Source organism: Lissotriton vulgaris, chromosome 9, assembly GCF_964263255.1.
Source record: "Lissotriton vulgaris chromosome 9, aLisVul1.2, whole genome shotgun sequence".
Classification (NCBI taxonomy): domain Eukaryota; kingdom Metazoa; phylum Chordata; class Amphibia; order Caudata; family Salamandridae; genus Lissotriton; species Lissotriton vulgaris.
The window spans coordinates 630748327-630760683 of NC_141697.1; the positions used below are offsets into that span (position 1 = coordinate 630748327).

At 43.3% G+C, this 12357-nt stretch overlaps 1 protein-coding gene across 3 annotated transcripts in view; it reads left to right on the plus strand.

The window, feature by feature from the left end:
• The window catches only part of LOC147691995 (cytochrome P450 2F3-like), a 556138-nt gene that overhangs the window by 163129 nt on the left and 380652 nt on the right, over window positions 1–12357 (plus strand). Inside the window, exon 1 of one of the 3 annotated variants that reach the window (XM_086938290.1) lies at window positions 4528–4648. The exons of the other annotated variants lie outside the window; for them this stretch is intronic. The gene's annotated coding sequence lies outside the window, so the exon portion shown is untranslated. Of the gene's footprint in view, window positions 1–4527; window positions 4649–12357 lie in introns of those variants that run through there. 3 annotated transcript variants of the gene reach the window in all.

Sequence of the window (12357 nt, forward strand, 5' to 3'; positions counted from 1 at the left end):
GGAATTTCAATGGTTTTATGTCAGTAAAATTTCCAGCTAACTATAACTGGTGTGAAACCTATGGTTTTTTCAGTGAATTTAATAGGTTTTTTAAATGCTAATTCCTAACTATAACTGGTGTGAAACCTATGGTTTTTTCAGTGAATTTCAAAGGTTTTTTAAATGCTAATTCCAAACTATAAGTCTCAGTTTATATGTAAGACTGTTAGCGCTCTAGTTGTTCTTTAGAACACTCTGGGACATTCTGTCATTGGGCTATATTTGGGCTACATCGGTATGATATTTGGGCTACATTTGTTTTTTTTGTCTCTGGTGGCCATCTTTGGGCTACATTGGGCTACATTTGGGCTCTAACATATATATAGCCCAATGTTGGCCAATATATTTTTTTTTCAAAGTTAATTTTCGTAAAAACCACTTGAGCATATATCTTGAGACATAGCAAAGGCACATCAAGCTACCAGTCCCTACAATTTTGCCAATTTTTTTTTGTATATTTTTTTTTTGCCTTGGAGCGCTCCCGGTGCGCGCCCCGGTGAGCGCCCCGGAAAGGGTAGTTTTATGAAGCGCCCCGGGGCACGCACCGGGGAGCGTCCCGTAAGGGCCAATATCGCGAACGAAAACATAATCGTGACGTATCGCGTAGCCGCGTCCGTGTGATACGCACGGCGTAAGCGCACCCGGAAGCACTCGAGCGAATACGATCGCGCAACGTAAGTGTCCGACGCGCTAACGCGACGCGCACCGTGGCGCGCCCCGGGGCGCGTAGCTTAAGCGCGTCGGGTCATGTGACCTGAAAACAACACTTTTCATTGGTTAATAACAGTTTTTTTTCACAAGTAGGGAAACACCCCACCCATTTCTCTCACAACCTGTTTGTTTTTGCTGAGACAACACCTCTTGTCTGTTCCTGCAAAAAAATCGAATTAAACCATGTCTGGTTCCCAGAACCCTTCCCAGGACCAGTCCTAAGACTCTTCGGATGGATTCCTGCCGGAGGCCCCTCCACAGAGAAAAGTGAAGGACCACTTCATATGGAAGTTTTTCTCTTTTCCAGAGGGGGAGAAAAAATGTAATGCAGCCAAAGTCACCTGTAAAATTTGTGACACTGTCCTATCACGTGGGGATCCCACCCGGAAGTATAGTTTCGGGAATGCTACTTTAATCAGGCATGTTGAGAGGAGGCACCCGATTAATTATGCACGGGAGAGCACCAGGGCCCTGGCTCTCAATCCACCACCCGATGGCCCCTCCACTTCCACTGGAGCTTCAACATCATCAGTGAGAGGAAGACCAGCAGTGATGATCCCAAATATTCAGCCAGTTTTTGCAAATATTACAATTCGTTGTAAGCAGTGTGACCAACTGCTCTGTTATGGGGAGCAGAGCATTGAGCTGATTGTTAGAAAGAGGGATCGCTGGCTAATACTTGAAGAAGACGGGGCAAGGAGGATAGATACATAAAGAGTTCTGTTTTGTTGTGAAAGAAGTTTGGTCTGTGTGCTTTGTGGCTGGCCAGGCATGGAGAATCAATCTGTTCATAACATGGCTGCATTTCATTCAAACTAGAGATAACAGGTGAGCCAATATACAGTCAGTGAGCAGATCAATGACTGTTTTTTCTTGTGTCAATTGGGTTGAAGGATATAAGGACAATTGAAGTCATAGTATTATTCCACTGCCACAATTTAAAGTCCTCTAAGACACATGGGATACTTAAATGATTAAATCTATGACAGCGCTCTTCTTCAGGAGTAATGAGAACTTAAATGTTTGCAAAAGCTATTACATCCACATCAGCTTGTTTAAGGGTTAATATACCCCTTTTATATTTTGTCTCAAAGCAGTAGGATTTTATTTGCTGCTAAGGGTTTATAGCTCTAATCGTAGGTGGATCTGAATGAGAATAAATAACTCATAACATTTTTGAAAAAAGGGAGTGCAACACGCAAAATCATTCGCTCTAGCTATGTTCTTAAAGAGCAAAATCACATCCCTTGAAAAGCTACAATCAGCAATTTCATGATGAGTGGTGCAGTATCTAATTCAACTAACTCGAGGTCCCTTGAGTCACCCATAAGTCTTTGCTGTAGCAGGGTGTAGTATCTTAAGCTGTTACTAGAGGTCTCCTGTGTCAGACACAAATTCTTGCTAGAGCAGCTTGCAGTACCTTGAGTCATCAATACAGGTCCCTTCATTCAGGCACAAATTGCTGCTGTACCAAACTACAGTATTTCAATCCATTATGAGAGGCCCCTTGTTACAGACAAACGTCTTTACAGTAGCATGCAGCCATGGGACGACTTAGTCAAATGCAAGTTTCCCACAGGTTTTCACCACTTCCCCTTCAATATCTATATAACAAAGATTGATGATTCACTTACATGTCTCCTTATGCTGAAAGTAGAAGAGAACAGTGGCAGAAAAATATCAACTGTAATTTAATTTTCTGAGAAATATATAAGGATGACTGTGGCCTATAAATGTGCTAGCACAGTAAAGTGTGCTCGATGAAACAGTTAATACTATGTCATCCCAATAGTGTAAAGTATATGAAAGAAATCCCCCAATATACAAAGAATATATAATAAATGATCAGAGCACCACCAATTGAATTGTAAATAGTCCGTCAATTCGACAGGTCTATATTAGTTAAATGAACTCCAATGAGTGTAAAATGAATGCAATAGACCGATGATTCCATTAATTTCTAATGAGTTATTCCATTTCTTGTACAGTTCGATTTGAATATCAGCCGACCCGTGTTTTGTGGTACTCGATGACTTTTTCAAGGCACCGATATGTTGTCAATATGCAGGTAGTTGGTCCAAAGAGAATATGAAATACGAATCCTGATCCTCGGAGCACTGAGGACCACAAGTACGAATAATCTTATCTAAAACAGAAGGAAGTCAGCAACGGTAATAGCCATTTGTTTCAGGAACCTGATAAGCCCAAATCTTCGCATTACGGCCGCCAGATCTGAATCTGCATGATTTTATTTTCTGGCTGCAGGTCATGAAGACGATGAGGATACTACATATAAACTTGCCTATTCAATTTTGGAAATCTAATGCATGTTCTTGCTTTCTGTGGACTAAATATATATCCCAATGCTGGGTTTTGATGGTGATGGTCATTACTGAGGCTCTGAGTACAACTGTATGTTCTTTGAAAAGCCACTCTACTATTGACAGGTAGAACCAGTCACTTGTCTATACAGCGCAAGTGTAATGGTTACCCGTGATCGTGATCAGTAGTGAGACTCTGTGGGGTTGAGTTATGATGTGAACAGTGGCAACTGGCATGTACCGAATGTAATAGGGCGGGAACAAAAAAGAAATTAGACTTACCTTACTCCGCGACACGTCCTCCTCCTTTGGTCTTTGAGGGCAGGCTTTAAAGCGGGATCCAGCCAATTCCCCATACCAATCCTGGGGCTGCTCTCACCATCATGAGAGAAGTACCAGGATTGGAAGGAGCAGCCTCACTCGGCGCTCTCAAGAGGACTGGAGGCCTGCGCTTCCTCTAACCCAGCTTTGTAAGACAGTTAGGTTAGAGAAATTCAAACTGCACGTCTGGCAGGCCATCGCAAGACAGCTGGTCAAAGGGACATGTGCATTTTAACCTTAAGCCAACAGCTTCCTGCTACCACTCAGCAGCACTGGCCCCGCCCCCGTCCTGACACACAGTTCAGGATGGGTTAGTTGCAAAAAAATTAATGGAAATAAATGAACTTTAATACCATTTTATTTTTCAGCTCAGGGCTTGGGCTTTTCTTAGTGGTGAGACGCTTTTTCACTAAAATGGAGGATCGTCCGCTAGATGTGGAAGCTCTGCTGTGAAGAGAGTGACAACATCTAACTGATGAGGGGTAAACATAGGGCCATGCACTCTCATGGAGTCCTGAAATGTCAAATGCTATAAAAACTCATAAAAGAAAAAACTGGTTTCGTAAATACCCAGTTGAAGGATAGAACTCATTCTATCAAAACATAGCGAAACTAAAAAAAAATCCAGAAGTGGGACAAACACAAGAACTGTGAGGAAAGCGGTTGGATGAGGGTCATGAAGCTGATACAGACAAGAAAGACATTGAAGCACGAACAAGAGGCAGTCCCAAAGCCCACTCAAGTTATGCTTTAGATACATTTAGAAATAGGTGTACCCGGCAGCGAAATCTGTCTTTTGAGAGACCAAAAAAGTAATCCAAAGGGGCTCTAGCAGAATGTCGTATGTTCCTATTACAGCATGCCCTAACAGAATGTGCTGATGTTCAATCTATAATTACTTCCTGCAGTCTTTGCCAGGAATCCCATTTAAAAAAAATACTTTACCTTTCACACTTTCATTTTCTTTATTGCCTCCGTTTCAAATGGAGACGAAGTGATGGGAGAAAGCGGGATATTGACAGCTGAGACTGGAAAACGTGGGCAATGAAAAGAAAGTGTTCAATATAAAATTCCAGGAAGGGTGGAGTTACAATCTCACCTGATAAAATCGCTCGGATCCGCTGCTGCGGGACAAGAAGAGAGCCGCAGGTACAAAGAGTGACACAGCCTTTGGCGGCTTCCCATTCTGAAATACGGAACTGTTCCCCACCTCCTTCATCAGACAGCATCTGCCGAGGCAGCCGGACACTTCAACAGTAAGTCTACTTTGGTGGTGTAAGTTAGAAAAGCAAGCAAAGCTCCAGACTGAATTAGAAGTGATGCTGTGACAGCAATGTTTTCCCCATAGAGTTCCTGGCAACCTTTTACATTAATGGCAGCGTGGAGGACCACCGAAAAAGCAGAGCGTGGCATAGGAACACAGGCAATCAAAGGGTCTTCTTTGGTTTTTAAACAGAGGTGGAGAAGGACTGGGGTTGGTGGACCTCGTGTGTCCATAGCATGAGCCACTGAGGTGAAGAATGAGACAAGAAATGTGAGCCCAGAGATGGCCGCCAATCACTCTGCATGTATTAGCAAAGGCAGAGATTTATAGGTTAATATGATGGAAACTAAAAAGCTTGATCACACAGATTTAATGATGAGTCTCAGACTTACACAAGGATTGCATAACCCGCAACAACAACACACATATCCTCCAGGGAGTACAGTAGTTGTGACGTTCTGCAGCCACAGCAGTGGGGTGTTCTTTTTCTTTTATATAGCGATTGTTACTCCAAAGTCTTGCAAGGTTGTTGCTTTTGTTGTTGATCTTGTGAGATGTCTCGTGACCATCCTGGAGTCAGGTCCCAATCTGCAAAAATAAAAGCTATTAGAGTCCCATGTTAGAGCCACACACATTCTTGAGTACCGACAACTACATCACACAAATGCATTTGTCCCATGTGCTGTAGTGAAAACGTTAATTGTTTTGTGTTAAGAATCCTTGTGTGACAAGAAGTGTAACGTCTTATTGTAGTTTTGAGGTGTAAAATAAACCCTCGTGCATTTCAATGGAAGCAGTCTCGAGGTGGCGGGGTGAGGGAGGCGATGCATGAAACCACCGAGGTGAAAGATGTCTAATCCTCTGAAATCCATTGTATTATGTTTTTATAGTAGTGACATGAGCTCTATCAGACAGCTAAAGCCGTTTAGCCAGACCTAAAAATGAATCAAATGTTTTATCATTACTGTATGGTAGAGACAAACAAGGTTGTTAAGTGTGCCACAAAATTGTACTTTTTTTTATTAGCGTTCTTATTAGTAGTATTAAATTATATTTTAAACAGTAACCATGCATGATTCAGTGTACACCCCATCATGGGGTTAAATCCCTCAATATGCAGGACGAAGCGACGTGGGTCCCGAGGATAGTGAGGAACAAACCTTGGGGCATATTATCAAGAACAGCGTTAAAAATTATTGCTGCTTTAGTGAGGAGCACACCAACTCACACTGAAGCACAGGCACTCGCAACCTGAACACCACCTCACACTGAAGCACAGGCACTCGCAACCTGAATAGAATGGCTGCCAACGTATTGTATAGCGCACAATGCTTAAATACAGTTCAAACTCTGGCTACACAATTTTGGCACATTACAGATAAGAGGCCCAGACTGAAATGATGTCTACAATGTCACAAAATACTGATGAGGTCATCTTACTGGTATTTGAATATGAATGAATATAATGCTTATATAGTGCATGCTGTCACCCTATGGTTAAACACCATGTAACTACCTTTTGGTAGGAACTTGTTGGACTGGAAATAAACAGGCAAGAGATGCCAAGTTTCTTGATTCCAGAACTTGTTCATTATACAGCATCTCAAGTGATATATATATTGGGCCAGATTGGACAACAATTTTCATCATTGCAAAGCCAACAAAAGTGATGCAAGTTGGTGCAAAGTGTTGACCCTGTAGCTACTTTCCAGAACAAGACTTGTGGTGTGATAGAAAGTTGCATGAAGTAACACAACTAGTTCTACATGCTACTTTGCACTATAACATTAATGGGGTGTCCCATGGGTGATACATTGACATTCCCAAGCAACCACACGTGGTTTTTGGTGGCAAAAATATATGCTTCCTTGAGGTAGAAACAAAGAACTTTTCTAACTTTGCATGTGTGCTCTCACTACACAAAGTGAGAGACACCGATAAGAAGAGAGCATCAGCACCATATATTGGGAGATATGCTACTGTTCTGCTTTATCCATGTCAGGTAAAGCAGCGCAGCGACTTTCGTGGTGGCAATGTGTTGCATGACAAAATATTTACTTTGCCCCATGGTGATTATGCAAAATGTGATGGATATATTTCACTATTTCACTTTGCCACAATTGCTTTTTTTTCCAATTTATGTTTTATTGATTTTCACCTAACAAACATACATTGGTTTCACAACAATGCAATTGGTTCTATACTCGAGTCTTCAATTTCGCATTTCTTTGAATACGGCATACAGACCAAATTCAATAGTATCGTCCACCATTTTCCTGACATATTTATCTTTTTATAATATGGCGTGTCCGCTTTACAGTTTCAGACAGGCATGTTTCCTTTGTTAGTCCATGCGCCATTGAGTTGTTCGAGCAAAGAACTCATCCGGTTGCAAAACATGCCCTCCCCTATTTCCCTCCCTAGCCCTCTCCACCGGTGTGTTCAACAATATCATTATGCTAAAAAAACCTTCAGTATGAAAGTTGGTCAAGGGCATATAGCTCCCTTTCCCATTAGGTCAGCTAATCGTATCAACATCTTAACTATTTCCGCTACAGTATCCCCTGGAATGCTAAAGTGCCCCAATATGAACCCCCAATTCACGGCGTCCATGCTGACGTGTCCAATGACTCTCCATCCGACTTGCCACAGTTGCTTTTATTCTACATTTCCAGAAAATCTGTTAATTGTAAGCTGACCTGGGGCTTATCTTCAAGGGAGGTGTATTGGGCGGAATACCCCCATATAATCTTTCAGTCAGGGCACAACCTAGCAGTGACTGCTGAGTGCAATTATTAGTCACTATTATTTCAAGTTTGGGAGGGTAAGTGCGTCCTAGCATGTGAAGTTCAGGCAGCTGGGCTTTAAATGAAGCGGGTCAAAGCCAATTTTGAAACAGGACACTACTGCGCTCTTTAATCATGCCCTCAATTTTTCTGACGAATCCCCGATTGGTTTCTCAATAATTATTACCCTTTAGGCAATCCATTTCAGCGATGCAGTCTCTGTTTACATTTCACATATTTTATTTTGTCGTGCAATACAGTACTTTCTTTTCCAGATGTAATGTTATTGTAGTTTCATCATGCATCATATTGCTCCTGCATTGTGCAAACTGTCTCCTCCAGTCCTAAGGGTGAGTTCAGGTTGCTTTTGAGTTTTTATGACAGGGGACAATTAAGAGCTCTTTAACTGAGGAAGAAGGCAGTGCGAGTTTCTCACGGTTCCTGTAAGCTGGTAATAAAGGTGTACACCTCAAATCTTTGGCCTCTCTCCATAGTACACAGGGCAATGGTCACAGATGTCCCAAATGCCACTACGGGAAGGTCTGTAAAGTAGATACATAGCCAGTGGTGGCCACCATATACAAAAAGAAGAGGGGCAGGGGAGGGGTGCGGGGGGAGAGGGAGCTCAGAGGGGGAGCGCGGGAGGGGGCGTGGAGGGGAGTGTTTAAAATAATATTAAAAAATAAAAAGTTAAGCTCAACTGCTGCTGGCCGCCTCCCACTAGCGGTGTCCTTTCAGACACACTGCTCAGTGCGGGAATCGGCCCGAGCAACCTAGCGAGATGCCCTGCTCAGGCCAGGGAGTCTATTGGGTTTTTTCAACCCAGCTGCTCATTGTAGCCAGGTTGGAGAAACCTAGATGAGCATGTGAGTTTTGGTCGGCCTGAGGCGGCCGGCCAGACACACATGAGCACATAGGGAGTGCACCTTAGACTCCACCTCCCTTTCCAATACCTCGGCCCGCCCCTCCCTGTACACGTTAGCCGAATGAAGAAACTCAGAGCTGCCAAGGTAAGTAGAGATGCTAGGGGATGTAGGGACACCATTGGTGAGAATCCCCAAGACCCATGGGCTTTTGGTGCAGGGGTTTCCTTAGGCATCGGTAACAGCTTAATGGACTGGTCGCGGTCAGGGGGAGTCTTTGAGATGAGGCTGCAGGCGTCAAGGTGGAGTTTGGCAGGGGTCAGCCCATGCTGGACTCATACTCAGAAGCACTGGGGAACCTTCAAAGGACTTGTGATCCAATTGTACTCGAGCCATAGGGGTAAGGTGCAGAGGTGGATCCAGAGGTGAGTTTGCTCTTCCTCAGAGCAATGTTCCATTTTTTTGTGGATGGTTTTTTCTGGACAGGTCCACTGTCCACAGAAGATTTAGAGCCTTTATCAAAGGAATCCATTCCTTCCAGGGCCTTGGAGGTCACTGGGCCTGCAAGGTGAGTTGTCTTTTTCTAGCAGCCACAAAAAGTGGGACACACAGGCCGGGAGGGTTGGCACAGTGTCACACTTGTCCTTCTTCTCTCATGCTAGTGCTGCTCTTCGCTGTTCAGGCTTCTTAGGTCATCATAGATCTGATTTCAGGGTCTGAGCAAGCCACCTAAATACTATATTTAGGGGCATTACAGGAGAGTAACAGGTAAGGACCAATGGGTTCCCTGCCTGTGATGTCTACACCCACTATTATGCCACCCTCCTGTGGAAGCGGGCATAGTGCTAGCTCTGATTGGATAAGTCCCATCATCTTCAAGATGAAAAGTGTCCTTAACTTTGCCTCCAGTACCTGCGGGATGGAGTTGGCAAAGGTTTTCCTGCCGATTCTCCAGCCAAAAGTGAGGGTTTGAACCGGGGGCTGCCATCTGCTGCTAGTAGCAAAGGCTGGGGTCAAATTACAAAGGTGGCAGGCCTTTGAAGCTCATCTCTTGAGCACTTTGCCCAATCTGGGGGAGGAGGTGTTACACCTCCGCCAGGATATGCTTTGTTTCTGGCTTCTGAGAGCAGGGCTCTCAACATAGGGGTCCAGAAACATCTCTGGTGGTAGCAGGGTGCCTAAAGCTAGTCATAGAACACACCAGGGTTGGTAGGTTTTCATGGAGCTCCTCTTAGGTGCCCTATGGGTATGTTTTCAATAAATCCCACTCAGAAATCAGGGTGGGTTTATTGAAAGGAGTTGTTTGGTACCAAACACTCCTGGGTTCAGTGAACCCATCACAGTGCAGGGTAACTCGAGTTTCCAGCCCATGTACTCTAAATGGCTTCATTGGCACTTACAATATGAAGATTAGACTTAAATATTGTAGGGGCATATCTACTCTTGCAGATAAGACCACACCGTAGATATAGTGCACCCTGGCTTAGGGCTTGTAAGGTCTGCTAGAGGGGTGACTTACTTATACCTTAGGCAGTGGTGTTTGGCATGGCATAAAGGCAGTGTGCCATGTTAAGGTTGTTGTTTTATCTCACCAATTCTCCTTTAAAAGGTTCACCCTCCACGTGGCTGTTAGATATGTGCGCCTCTTCATATAGCCTCCTTTAGAAGCACTTTTAATTCTCTCCTTTATGTATGTATAACACGCCTTTTCCCTAAGTGTTATCTTTCACTTTCCTCTCGTGCACACGGTCTACCTATATGACCATGTCCTCCTGTAACTAGTGAGGATGAACTATCTTCACCACCACGTCCTATGGGCCATCAGGAGTCCGGATACATGGTCATCTTATATGACATTGTCCTCTGGTAATTAATACAGCCCCATTTTTCCGCGCCTTGTCACAGTTTATCTCTGAGTCACGTATGCACCTTGTGCAGTAAAATTAACTATTCATGTTCTTTACTATTTCTATGCTCTCTTCCTTTTTCCCCCTCTTCCAGGCAATAGAGGCTTACAATTATTAGGCTATATTCAATGTCCTGATGATGATCCCCATGATTACGTAGTGGGATCGAAACGCCGTCGACCTTTTTTGCACCCTATACAGAACGTAAACTATGTCATGTATATGTAAAGGTGCATTGTTGATTTTTCTGTCTCATTGTATACTATAGAAATTCTCAGCTTTTGCCTAATAGCCCTGTTCTGTTCCTTGTTTCCTCACTGTATAAATCTGTATGTGCTTGGGTGCAGGCTTGTGCCCCACTACGTTGAACTGTTGAAGGAATCCTTGTTTTTTCAGTTTTGTTCTTTTATTCCTGATTAAGTAAAGATTGAGACCTCTGTCCGGCTGGACATGTCAAACTAATATAGTTCCCTTGTGTCTATATTCATTGTGGTTGAAAAATTATTTTGCATGGGACCATTGTTGTTTCAAAGAATCATGTTTCCCGAGGTCCTGTGTTGATTAATTCGGGCTCTCTTGTTGACCTTTAAAACAAACATGTTTTATCTCACCAAGGCATGCAGGCTGCAGGGAAAATATGCCTGGCTAAGGTGAGTGCGGTCCCTAGGGGACCCTCTTTACTACCAATGCCCTAGATACTATAGTACCTTCAACAGGGACTTACAGGAGGGTCTGAAGTTCCAATCAGGATACCGTTTTAATTAAAGAACACTGGTACTGGGAACCTCAGACAGCAAGGACCCAGTACTCTAGAGTCAAAGTTGCATCAAAAGCCAGGCAAAAAGTGGGGGTGGGGGTACAGCAACAGAAACCCACATTCCCACAAGAGGAAAAGTTGTGTCAAGGAGAGAACAGAAGTGATTGAGACACTTCAAAGATTACTACCTCATATGCAGACCTTAATAATGTTTACTTCACAGTCTCATATTTTCAGAATTGAAAGATTTTTAATTCTAATTATTCACAACAACATCTTTATTGTTACTCACTTATTTGATACTGCCAACAAGGACCATCAAAGTCAATTGGCATGGCTGGTTTTAGGCATAGGTATGTTGCTGTGTTATATATCTGGATGCAATAAAAGGAAATATATAAACAGGTACACAAATAGCAGCCCACTGTGTGAAGCACAGGATTTTAGTTCACATGCTTTAAAGCCTATTCCTTAATTACATAGGCCAGACTGCTTGCAAAGTATTTTTATTTCTGTTTCTTATTTGTCAACCACCTTTTAGAGAGCCCCTCCACCACAATGACCAACACATTGGTCAACCAACTTAAAGCACCAGAATGCAGGGAACAAAGCGGTTGTGCACTGTGTAATTCAAAACCGTGTACCCACCCTGAGGGTCCTTGCCGGTCACTCACAATGTCTGGCAGTGCCTAGATGACCCTAGTGACCTGCTGCACAAGGAACTGCTGGCCATATCGATTTATGCCATGGTGCCTGAGACTCAGGAAACTGTCCCAGAAGTTAAGTCTAGTCTTTCGCTCTGTGTTACCAGCAGAAGTGCCACGTTTTCATCTCCCACACAGAGGGGAGTTGCTTCAGGGGTTTATTTGCTGGTGGTTTAAAAACAACGCAATGCAGGCAGAGATGGTGTAATCTCGGATCAAGGGTCTGAATTTGTATCAAATAAGTTTGCAGTTTATTGTGTCTGTGCCATTAAAAACTTGGCAGCGAGGTAATGAATGAAATAATTTAGGCATGGAACTGAGATGGGAACTAGTAGAAGCATGACAGAACTGTACATTGAGGTGCTTTTGCGATAAGCCTGTATGCTCATGCCAAGCTACCAAGGGGTGAACAAGGTTTATCTAAGTATCTGATCCACCTTACCCTGACTGGAAGGAAGGGTCCCTGCTTGGACAGGGTGCATACCACTGCCAACTTGAGACTCCATTCCACACACACTTGTAATATTTATTCGAGTTAGTTTGATCAGAATTGATCTTTTTCCATCCTTTGGTCTCTACTCTGATCTTAGTTTAGTTTTATTAACCTTTTTTCTGATAACTTGTAAGAGGCAACACACAGCTGTAGTCTCACTCTTTTGATTAATATTGTTGCATTAGTTACAA